The 12,531-nt window shown below is 39.3% G+C and overlaps 1 protein-coding gene across 1 annotated transcript in view; it reads right to left on the bottom strand.

Moving 5' to 3' along the window:
- The window catches only part of LOC124073889 (protein phosphatase 1 regulatory subunit 29), a 55,553-nt gene that overhangs the window by 26,739 nt on the left and 16,283 nt on the right, over positions 1 to 12,531 (bottom strand). The window contains exon 2 of the mRNA XM_046416435.1: positions 8,568 to 8,786. The gene's annotated coding sequence lies outside the window, so the exon portion shown is untranslated. The remainder of the gene's footprint in view (positions 1 to 8,567; positions 8,787 to 12,531) is intronic.

Genomic DNA, 12,531 nt, shown 5'->3' with positions numbered 1-12,531 from the left:
GAATGTGCTTCTGTCAAAGCTCTAGCTGATCCCCTGTGTTTGCAGTGGGGGCATGGACAGCCTGACAGCAGCTACTCATGGCTGGTTTGCTCTGACTAACTGGCTCTGTAAGGCTGTTCCTGCTAGGCTCAGCAGTGGTTGTCTGTCACACTGTTGGTAACTTTGGTTGGTGCCCCCCTTATTTCCAGTCTACATAGCTGCGAGAACACATCTCCTGCAGTGGTTGTTCAGTGCAGTCCTCTGCTGTATTTCCTAAATAAACTGAAATTGGAGGCGCTAACAGAATTTGGGCGTGTAGTTACACTTAAATAATTGTATCACACATATTCATCATGGGTGTTGCATTAGTAGTGTCAAATTGCTGTACCTGCTCAAGAGAGTTGGAAAGAATCTTCATCAGCACAACTTTTTGCAGTCACAGTTATCAGTGGACCTCTCTCTGAACTGCCTCTCTCATTGCAGTATAGTTTCAAGTGGAATAAAGGTAGCCTCTCAGTCGATATTACTGCCGACATCTTTGATTAATTTCAGTCATGTTTCACATCTTTTCACAAGACAGATAATGGGCCGCTGCTCTCTTCACTCTAACACACCACATTCCTGTATTAGAAGACAGAAAATCTAGACAATCACGGACGGGGAGGCAAAATCTAACTTGTATTTTCAAAGTAGAAGAAGAAGTAAGTTATAAATCCCTAACAGTGTCACAGTGGTAAACCCATAAATGATCAACAGCTAATGAGGAGTTTTACGTGAATGACATCCGAGTTCCTTGATATTAGTAATATTGTACGATGACAACCACACCTTAGCTTTTTTTTCACTGAGTAGTTCTGATCTCTATGATGGATTTAACGATCATAGAAGCTGGTGATCTGAAGAGTCTTGTAACAAAATCTGTGCGAACAAGGAATTAGTGAACATATATGGTTATACCCTGATCTCCATGCACACAGCCCATCCCCGTCCTACCTCTCCATTTTTTCTGAGTATAGGGAACATTACAGATTACACAGACCTAGAAATGTCATAGGACTCATAAAATATACATTATATGGTAGATACACAGTAAAAAAATAAAACAACACACATACACACATACACACTCACACAGCTGCAGTATACCCTGCTGTGAGATGTATTCGCCCATGAAACAAACACATTCAAAGAAAACCTCAAGCCGGGTGTGGATGCTCAGAATCACCTTGGGAGGATTTTCTGAATGCTGCTTCATTGTTTCTTTGATCATATTTCTCTTTCTTCCTCTGCTTTCACCTCTGATTGCCAGTCATTATATATTTTAATCTTAACTGCTGATTTTGCTTCTGCATTAGGCTTCTGCAAACTGATCTGATTGCAGCAGTAGATAGGTCAGCTTATGCAACTTGTATGGCTCACTGAATATGGCCGATGTCTTGTTCTCCCTCACATCCTCCCATTCTTTCTTCTCCTGTGTTCTCCGATCTCTTGGTTTGTTGGTCATACCCATGGTGAATTATATGACCACATTGTATGTAGTTGATTCAAACTGCCAGGGTAATAAGAACCCCATTGTTATTGTTACTGTGTTATAATTGACCTGATTTTTAAAGAAGAAGGATCCTATTTGCCCTTCCCCTGTAAACTAGAAAATTTTGTTTTCATCTGGTGGAGTGCAGGGTTGTAATGTGAGTGTCAGGCTAGATTAGCATGGATAAAATGCAGCTCATGTAACCTCCTTCTTTCCCTCAGACAAATATAAAGCTCTGTCTTTCTCAAACTGTCATGTCATGGACAAGCACCACGCTATCAAAGCAATGAGATCTCTTCATGTATTCTTCTCCTCTTTCTGTTTTTCTCATCTCAGATTGTCCCAATTTGGCCTTCTCCCCATTCTGTCATTCCTCTTCTCTTCTCTTCTCTTTTCTTCTCTTCTCTTCTCTTCTCTTCTCTTCTCTTCTCTTCTCTTCTCTTCTCTTCTCTTCTCTTCTCTAATTGAGGGTATGCTACAGGCAATATGTGTGTGTTTGTGTGTGTGTGTCCATGTACTGTTTAAGTGTGTTAGCAAGGGTGATAACATCTTTAACAGCAACTGCTGTTGCACTGACGATCTTTATGCATACCGCATGTTGTCAATATAGTTCACATTAACTTGAGAACCATGTTGCACTGTCTCTCCTCTGCAACCGTAAATTACAATTACAGTTATAATTGCCATTTCTTCACTGACTTTCCTATGCACACAAGGCACTGATAATTACTTCAAGGTTGCGGCTTCATTAGCCAACAGACCTGGAAAGTGGATTAACATTTCAAAGAGGGGGGAAAGGAGGATGATCAAGGATGCTGGGACCCAGGAAAATGTGAGATAAAGCTGAAAAGTTGAATTTAAAGCAGCAGAAAGAAGAATTAGGTCAAAACATTATGTAATATGACATGTGATGTCTTTCATTTGCCTCAAAATTTATCACACTCTCTTTTTAGCACATTTTTTACATACATTTTCAAATGTGTGTGTGTGTGTGTGTGTGTGAGAGAGAGAGAGCGTTAGCTTCTGCATCACTGGGCATATCTGTGTATGCATGCATCTGTGTGTACCGTCTGTTCTGTGTTTCTGAATGCACCCATGCAAATAAGAGCACATTACAGGATGGAGTGAAATAACACAGAAACATCTATATATACTGAGTCAAGTCAGAGTGACAAATGGATTGGGAGGGACTAAAAAAGGAGATAAGTGACAAACAAGAAAGAAAGGGTAAGAGAGAAGGAGGATCAAATTTAAGATCAGTCACTGTCTTTTACGGCAGATGGAGAGGAGTGAAAAGATATATAGCCTAATAACTAGAAAGCAAGGTAAAAAGTAATGGAAAGAAAGAAACTCCAGTGACACAGGTGACAGACAGAGGTGTTGGTGCAGATAGATTTTTCTATAAACAGTGTCTTCCCTTCCTGCTCTTCATCTTGCTCTCCTCCCTCACAGTTGAATTTTAATCAAAGCTGAAGCCCGCATGTGGAAACCAAATAGTAGTGAATAAGACGAGAGAAATAGACAGAGGAGGAGGACATAAGATGAGAAAGAATTGTCCAATTGCAATACACAAAGTGTAACGCACAAGCAGCAGGATAAGTCTTGATTTAAGTGTTAATCTCCACTAACGTGTTAGAATATCACCAGGTTACTGCTATTTTTTTTTCCCGAACGACTTCCAAACATGATTGACAATGTTTCTCTTCCTTTCCCCACCATTTGGGTTGTGAAAACCACAAACAATTATCCACACCACATTTATAATGGGAAAAAATTGCAAAATCTCAGAAAACACACTGCAGTTCAAGGTAGCACAATCACGCGTTCCTCTCTGTATTTTATCATGTTGCTCTGTTAAATGTGTTTCTTGATTATTAGATGCTGTTTTTGTCCCCTTTTTGCTCTATTACATAAATTTCCATCTAATAGATATACCTGCTGTTAACACCAAGCAATTATTTGGTTATTATTTTGGTAATTGCATGGTATAACTTTAACTTACCACCTATTTATTATCACTATTACCATGTTATTACTGAGCTGTAATGTAAAATGAATAAAATCATTCAATTAGAAAGATCATTGCACCCTTGTGGTTCTCACACACTTATCTTCCAAATTTCCATTTTAATTTCTAATGTAAATTTTAGTAGCAATGTGTGACAGACTAGCTGCACACACAGCAATCAGTTGCCTAATGTAGTGTTTTACAGTGTCTGGATGCTAATGATCATTTCGTTAAAAAGACGAGGTCTGGTCTGGTGGACACGCATGCAGAAGCTAATTGTTTTAAGGTTATTTTTGGTAGGCAGCCAAAGTAAAAAGGATATAATCTGCATAAGCAAATGCTGAGGTAAAATAACCTGTGTATCCTGTGTAAAAGGTAACTGACAAGCGGCGTTTTGGTTCCCAGTCACCTGAAGTGCCAGTTTCCTCTTGGCAATCAAATCTTAACCTTGCTGTAGAATTTCTTAGGCGTCTGCCCTTTCAAGTCAAAAAGTGCCCTCAAAGGACAATTTACCGCCACTCTGACATCTGAAATAATGGAAAAAGCAAAGTAATGAAAGTCTGGTGGATATCAGTCAAAATAAGTTCAGAACTCATCAGTAAAACATGTCACACACTTGATGAGACTCAAGCTGTGAGGTAATTTAATGCTTCATTCCTTCAGCCTGTTACTGGCAGCACCCGCACAGACAAGACTCCAGACAATGCTGACACCCGCTCCCTCCCTCTGTGTGTGTGTCTCTCTCTCGCTCGCTCTCTCTCTGTCTCTCTCTGTCTCTCTCTCTCACACACACACACACAAAGTCTTTTCATTTATCCATTTATCACTTCCGGACTGCTCAACACTCACACCCAAATATGTGCACACACAGCTTAGTTGTCACACACTCACACACACACACACACACACACACACACACACAGCCAGACACAAACATACACGAAGTCTCAGTCCTAGGCTGCCACCCAATCGATAATCCCATTAAAGCTGAAAAGGCTCTTTTATTTGTTCTGATTGAGTTTGGGGGGGAGGAAGAGGCACAGCTTATAATTAAAGCAGGATTTGCTAGATTGATGGTTAAATGGGGTGGATCGGAATATAAGCAGACACATGCATGAAAAACATTATGATAAAGTACCCATCCCGCAAAGACACAGGTTTAATTGTTGCCTCTGATCCCTCTTCCCTCTTTCTCGGTATCCCTCGATTGGTCAGTCTTTCTTTTACTCAACAGCTTTTCCTTCACGCTCTCTGAATATGTGTGTACCCTGTTTTGTCAGTATGGGTCAATACAAGGACAGTTTCAGTGAAAATTAGGGCTCGAAGAGGAGTCACAACCTTGGCTTCAACTGAAATGTACTTATCTCCAGGCAAAGTGTAAACATATAATTACGTACTGTGCTGTATATATATTCATCTGTGGTACACCCACACACCAAAGTCCTGCTTTTAAGAATTTGCATGATCTCCCTTAACTTATATAACGTAACCCCCCCACCACCATTTTAGCACACACAAATAATGATACGATGCAGTTGTGAATTGGATGAAGTTACGGCATCAACGCATGATCGTCAGAGGCTCATAGTGTAGAATTAGAAGAGTATTACTTTCCTTCCTGCTTAATTTGGCAAAGGGTTATTGTAACTGAAAAGAGAAGTGACCACTGCCACATATTTCAAATTTGTTCAAATTTGTTCTTAATTTAATCTATAGCATTTCAAGGTTGGCAAGAACCTTTCTGAATGCTAGACCATGTTATGTGCAGAGATGAATAATTTCTAACTGAACTCATTTGCCATGGCGAAAGCTGGCAGGCCCTTTCACTCGACATGATGATGCGGACCAGTTTTATTTTGCATAAACGTTAACGTATCCCTCACCGTCTGTGCAGACAGGGCTGTCTCTGAAAATGCTGTCACCAATAACAGCTTCAACAATTCAAATGCCTGAAGCATTCAAAGCTCTTTCCCTGTCTCTTCAATTTCCTACCTTGTTTGTGGAAAATGAGCACATCTCTCCGAGAAACAATTGTGCATAAAACATCTGACACATGTCGCTGAAAGGCTGCAGTACTCCAGGAGCACAGCCAACATGTGACTGGGAGAAACGCTATGCAACGCCCTGAAGTGTTAAAGGAATTTCAACAAAGCTGCTAATGACTTTAAGATTTTAGACTGGCAGGCTTAATGTCTTCTCATCAAGTAAGTCAATAATTGCCTCCCTTAACAGCCTATAATGGTTAATAGTTTCTCTGTTGGTCAACTGAGACAATGTTAATGTCTAAATCTCTCCCTGTCTGGAATAATGTCAGAGCCTTTGCCTTGCTGCAAGTATCACTTTGAAAGTAGTTGCATCATGTCTCTTTAATACCCCCTGTATCACTTAGAAAGCCAGATTTTCAATGTAACTGGAGTGAATTTAGCCTTGATTTTTATCAATAGAGCTCACCCGGTAAAAAAAAAAGAAAATGAAATTAATTCAATCAGTAAATATACAGTACAAGAAAGACAACTGTGCTCTATGTCCATCCCATGTTGCTGGTTTGTGAATTGAAGCTACATTATGTTTCCACAAAAGCATCAGACATTTTTAAAGCTACTCCTGTCAAAAAGCCCTATGGGACCACTAGAAGTCATTCTGCTTTTATAACAGATTGGACCAGAGCGATTTGAAAAGATCGACTAACTGACAGTGCCGTCCACAGAGCAGCTTCACAAGTAGACTAAAAGGCTTTCACATAAAAGAGCAGTATTTACACATTATATCACTGTCAGATGTAACTGTGTGACCAAGCATATACCGTAAATCTCCACATGATTACTGATTAAGCGTGTCACAGCTGATTATATAAGAAACATTCACATGATATCTCACAGTATCATATTTGCTCAGAGACATCTGATTTCCAAAGTGCATCATATTAGCTATTTAGTGAACTCAGCTTACTTCCCAAAGCAGTGTGAAAGGGGCCGTCATTGTCCTACATGTAATAAACAGCAACCTTTTTTGATTGTTGCCCATGTTGGAGTAATTCTGCAGAAAGGATCAAACTCAGAGTGACTGGTGGTGCATGTAAGGACACTATAGTCATGTGAGCGTGTGCTGAAATGAATGTGCAGTACACAGAGTCTTTGCTGGAAACCATGTCTGACATTGAGGAACATCACTGTATGCACAATATTTTATTTTTGTAAAGCCAACTGCACAGCAAAAGAGAGAGAGAGAGAGAAAAAAAACAGGTCAGGAGATTCACCAAGATAAGATGTTACAGGAAGGAGTGCCTACTTTGCCAGCGCAATTGCCGAAATTACAGACATTTGGCAAAACATAATACAAAGTCAATCATGTTTTTGTTGCAGCCACCGTCACTCTGTTTACATCACGTATCGATTGTGAATTAGCTCCAGCCTGCATTTCTGTACTACAGAGCCAACTGTGAGTGAACTGATCTGAACAAAGAAGCATATTTTTGATAAATGAAAAGGAAGAGAAAAGTCAGATTCTACCCTGAAAACTTGAGAATAATTGCTTTATGCAATCCAGACTGCACGGCTTATTTCCATATGGTTGCACTATTTATTGTGCAGAATAGGCTACACTAAATTAACTCAACATACAAGACATCCATTCCACGTATATACATAATGGTGACAGTCTTTGGCTCCGCAGTCACTGTTGTGGCAAAATGACACAGCTTACTTGACTGTATAGTCTATCAACAGTGACGTAGCATGATTTCCAGTCAAAGTAGGAAGTGTGTGTCTGTGTTCACCTCAGTGTTATACTCATTGTAATGTACTGTATCTGATATTGTGATATTTCTGAACTGTGTTGTCCACTTTTTGCTTTGAGGAGATGGGCCTTAAAGATGAGCAGTACCACAGATTTTCTTTTGGTAATTGTTTTTTGTCCACATTTGCATTTATTTCCACATGTTCACTTTTGCAACAGATGGTAAACTTCCCTTTCAATGAATATTTTTCATGTTACGTCGAACAAATATGGCTATAACAGCCCTCTGTAAGTGAATTCTACGTTCTAAATAACAAACAGTGATTTGCATTCTTGTAGCACAGCCATGCTGGTCCCTTTGTTCACTCCTATGTGCGGTTGTTGCTGTATTTGTTGTTTATTTGAAAATAAAAATTCACAACAGGATCTACTTTACAAGTCAATGATTTGGAATAATGATGTTTGTTTATATTTAAAAAAAAAACAAGGTAATGTCAGTGCATCCACTTTAATGACTGATGGCACTGATCATACATGTTTCTTTCTTTCTTTTTTGTCTTTTGACTGACAAATTGATTTCTGTTAACAGTGATTAAATGTATAACCACTTTTTCCAGGAACACTGAGTCTGTTCCTAATAATAGAAATCAACATAATGACATATGATCACCACAAAATGGTGCCGAAACTTCATTTGATGAATATGAAGGTGGATAAACTCAACTGATCATACTCTGCATTACATTCCTCTAGCAGTAGCGACGTTTTCCTCGACACTAGCACAGCGGAGATGAAATAATTACAACAATTACTTCTTTTACTTTATCCCTGCCTGACACACACAGCACACTCACATATACGCACACGGACACTCTGTAATGGCTGTTGTCAGTGAGGCACTGTCTGCAGTAATGACAGTGTTACCAGTGAGATGAGTGCAATAAAAGCAGGGAAGATGGCATAATATATGCCTGTGAAGACACTAACTAAAGCTTTCACCCTAATGCTAAACTGTGTGCCAAAAGCATCACACATACTCACACGCTGTACATACATTGCACTTGTATAAAGTAACATATCTTACACACACATGCAATATAAACACGGGCCAGAAATTTCAGGCTACTGTAATGCTGAGCCTTCGGGTCGCATACGAGATTATGTCATAACTTCCATGTTCTGTGTATGTGTGCGACACTACAAGTGAATAAAAGCCGAGCATGCCGGGTAAATCCTCGCACAGACTCACACATGTGATGAGGTTAGTATGCATTATAAAAGAAATACATTTTTTATAAATATAGAACCTTTTACCTTTTTCTTCTCCTTGTTGCCTCCTCACTCCTCAAGACTAAAAAGTTCTCCTCTCTCTGGTCTGGCCAGTCCGCTGTGTATCCTTTAGGAAGATGTTCTGGTGAGGGACGGCGTTCCCAAGGATGGCCGGCGGATGAGGTTGCACACCAAAATTAGTCTTCTCAGTCACGCAACATGTCCTCAATGTTCTGCCAGGAAGAAAAAAATATGGGCCTGGAGCTGTAATAAAAAAAAATACAAAGAAAAAGTGAAAAAAAAGACAAAATCACTGAGTATTCTTTACTGGTTAATTTTCATTACTAAGTTCATGTACATGTATGCAGGTCTCTCTCTGCTGTCCCTTAGCAGCAGAGAGAGAAAATGTTAGTCTAGACTGCCTGACTCATTGATCCGTTATGTGGCTGAGCTTTGTCTAAGTTAGAATCTACGGCCTCGACCAATGCTCTGAAATATCAGCAGCCTAACTGCGCTGTATAGCGATAAATCTATGGAGCTGTCCATGGTGCTGAAGTAGCAGACAGATTTGTAATTCTGCCTTTTTCCCTCAGTCTGCCCTTCTGTCAGTTTTGTCTTAAATAATATACTTAAATTAATATACTAAAATAGTCAGTTCTTCCTATGATTATTTAGTGAGGTTACCATAATATTAACCCCCTCCCACTGGACCATCCCGTTGGTAAATCTGAGTGTTAGTAAATCATATAAATAGCAGCCGTGCTTATAACAGTCAACATGTGGCTTAAATGTCTGCAGATAAGAACAACATATTAAGTGTTAAAAAGGAATACCCTCTCATAAGAAATATATGTTTTAGATATAAAGCAAATAGAAAAATAACAGCACATAATGCCTCATTCAGAAATAAAGAATTTAATAAATAAATAAATAAATAAAACAATAGAAAGTCACAGAAGTGGCAATGTAGATAAATAGAGTAGAGTTGATACTACAGTCAGACAGAGACAAGAATGTTGGAAAGGAAAGGAAAGACAGATAGTGAGAGGGTTTTCAGAGATTTTTTTCAGATTTTTAACTGCATCAATCTATCTATCTATCTATCTAAAAGTAACTCCATATTTCTTTATCAATCTGTCTTTTTTTCCAACTCACTTCATTCCAGCTGCTGTGGTTCACCTAAATTAGACTTAAACCCTACCAGGGCAGAAAAGAGAGGCGACAACAATAGCTGATGATGCATCAGGATGGTACAAGGTGACAGATGGCTTGGTCTGTAAGTGGTACTTTATATAATGAGATGCTACCTATCCTCCTGTTTCAGTCACAGAGCAGGACACCTGTCACAGCACACCTCAAGCCGTCAGTACACAACAGACTGCCTATCTATGAATAATTTGTGCAAATAACTGTCAGGGAAACTGACATACACGGCTCCCTTTTCTCTCAGTATTGGTCTCTTCTTCTGCCTCGCTTTATTTATCTGTTTCTCACTCTCTCTTCCTCCAGTGGTTCCACCTCTCCCCAACACACACACACACACACACACACACACCCAAGTGCAGACATACCCATACAGACAGTCTAAATCAGTTAGGGAGAGCCTGGTCTGCTGCCCAAAGTGAGCTGAGCGTGACATCTCATTTTCAGCAGTAGTGCTGGGCCGATCCTGCTCCTCCCTTACAAGTTAAATGGGGAAAGAGTGCTGCATTACACTTGATCATGACTAGGCACAGCAAGCAGGCATACTCATGTGAGAAGACTAGAGCACACGCCTCATGACGACACTGTGGAAAACAAATCGTAAGAGCTTTCACTCACAGTGAAATATGCTTGCTAGTGACATGAGTGCACACAGAGAGCATGTTTTGCATGCGCCCTGCAGACATAAAACAAACTCATATGCTTATATTGTAGAAACACAAGCACACAGGGTTACAAGCTCATGAGAGTAACAGATCAGAAGTGTCTCCCCTGTGTGTTCTTACTGCATAAACTAAATCGAAAGCAAAGAAATTCAAGAATTAGAAGCACATGGAGACAGATTTCATTGAAAAAAGTGCATGTTCCACTGTGCCAGTTTGTTTGCTCTGTAAAATAAGCATCCTGAGAATCAAAGCACCGATTAAAAGTTTGAGCACACTCGAGACCCACTTATATCAATTATTAATCCCTAGTCCTCATGATATTAATATAAAATTTTAGCTGCAGGCAGCAATTCGTGGGTTCAAGCCCTTTAAAGTTGTGAGCAGGAACAAGCTGGTCTCACTTTATCTGGTTTAATTTTGTTGAAAAAAGGCGTGAGACCAATCAAACATTTATTTCGTCATCAAAATGCATGTAGCTTCTCAAAAATTGCAACAACAATCAATAATCGGGGTCCAAGCAGATTGCAAGCATCTGAATACATGCCTCTCGTGTAACTGAAAAAGACTTCAAAAGACACCATAAATACACCATACACAGGCAACGAATTACCACATGGTTGGCAAGTAGAACTTCAGCACCTGAGGATTCAACACCTCAACCTTTACATCTGCAGAGAAGATGAATTATGGACTGTGCCACTGTGAGAACTTCTCACAAGGAGATCATGCTACAGCAGTCAAAATGTTGGTGTGAAATTTAAAAAAATAAGCGAAATACGTTGGTGAAGTTTAACCAAACATTTGATGAAACAGAAAATGTTGCACTTACTAATACAAATTATAACAAATATTGAATATCACTACGGGCTCATCATTTGACTGATCTGAACACACAAAATTTTCTTTGAAAATAACAGAATGATGGACTTCTGCATTGATTATAGGTTGCCTGAAGGTAACCTTTTGTCATAATTTTTTTTGTGAAATTTGGATGTAGGAGTTTAGTTTTGTCATTACAAAATTCAATTCCTGCATGCTAATTGAATTTTAATAAAGAAACAAATCCATGCAGCCGATTATGAGATATAACACAACGGATTTCCTAGGAAAATCTCAGTTTTGAGGACTGTACATGGGCTGGCAGTGGAGCTCTGAAGAAACATTGTTCAAATGTACTGTACATTCATGCTTGAACATTTTCCTTTTGGGAAATTCCAAGAATATACCCTCAGGTCAAATTGTCAACATTCTACCCAAGATGTCAAAAACTAATGGCCAGAATTGCATTAAACCTGCTGGCGATGTTTAGAATCCCTGAAGGATAAATTCTAATATGTTGGGTGAACCGTCTGACCTTTCATATCAAGGCAGCAAGTTCCAGCTGTGCAAAAGAAATCTGTTCTGAGTCTGCCAGAAAACTTACTGAGCAAATTTATGCACACCAGAGAATAAAACCTCCACACTTTGGACATCCCATGTGCTTTCATCCTTCACAACTCTCATCTTACCCCCTAGACCGATGTACCTCGACTATAACAGAGAGAGATTTTACTATTATTTTTTATGATAAAATTTCTAGACAGTGTCTTGTTATAGTAACAGTTTCATCTGGGGCATGAGTTAAAGTTGAGACAAGAGCCAAAAATGAATTTGCATCTCATCCATCTATCCACGAACCACAAAGGAAGGATATCATGTGTTGCTCTCTTACCAGGGTATGGTGTGTTTTCCACTGAGGTTCCTTACTGCCAAGCATCAGGCAGGTGAGACGGAGAGATGTGGTGGAAATAAACTTTTTGGTGAGAAGAAAAAGAAAAGCTGATGAAGATCCGTCTTTGAAATTAGTTAACAACAGGTTTGAGAGCAAGTATAGAGTCACACTCGAGTGTGGATCAGCACAGCACTCAAGCTGACTTATGAAGAGCAGTAAGAAACAGGATATATTTTTATCTGCATTTGAGTGTTGTATGTGTCCAAACTTTAGACCTTCAGACCAAGTGAAAGGTGAGTAAAATGTTACCAACTTAACACAAGTTAACACAAAGGAAGGCACACGTTTTCCCTTTTAATCTTCTTTTTAATCTCTTTAATCTTTCTATGATAAACATTTGAATGAAAATTACATCAAATGCATCAATTTC

This window comes from Scatophagus argus, chromosome 16, assembly GCF_020382885.2.
Source record: "Scatophagus argus isolate fScaArg1 chromosome 16, fScaArg1.pri, whole genome shotgun sequence".
Lineage (NCBI taxonomy): Eukaryota > Metazoa > Chordata > Actinopteri > Scatophagidae > Scatophagus > Scatophagus argus.
Note: the sequence above shows the minus strand (reverse complement) of the source record. Positions and strands in the feature narration are given on the sequence as shown.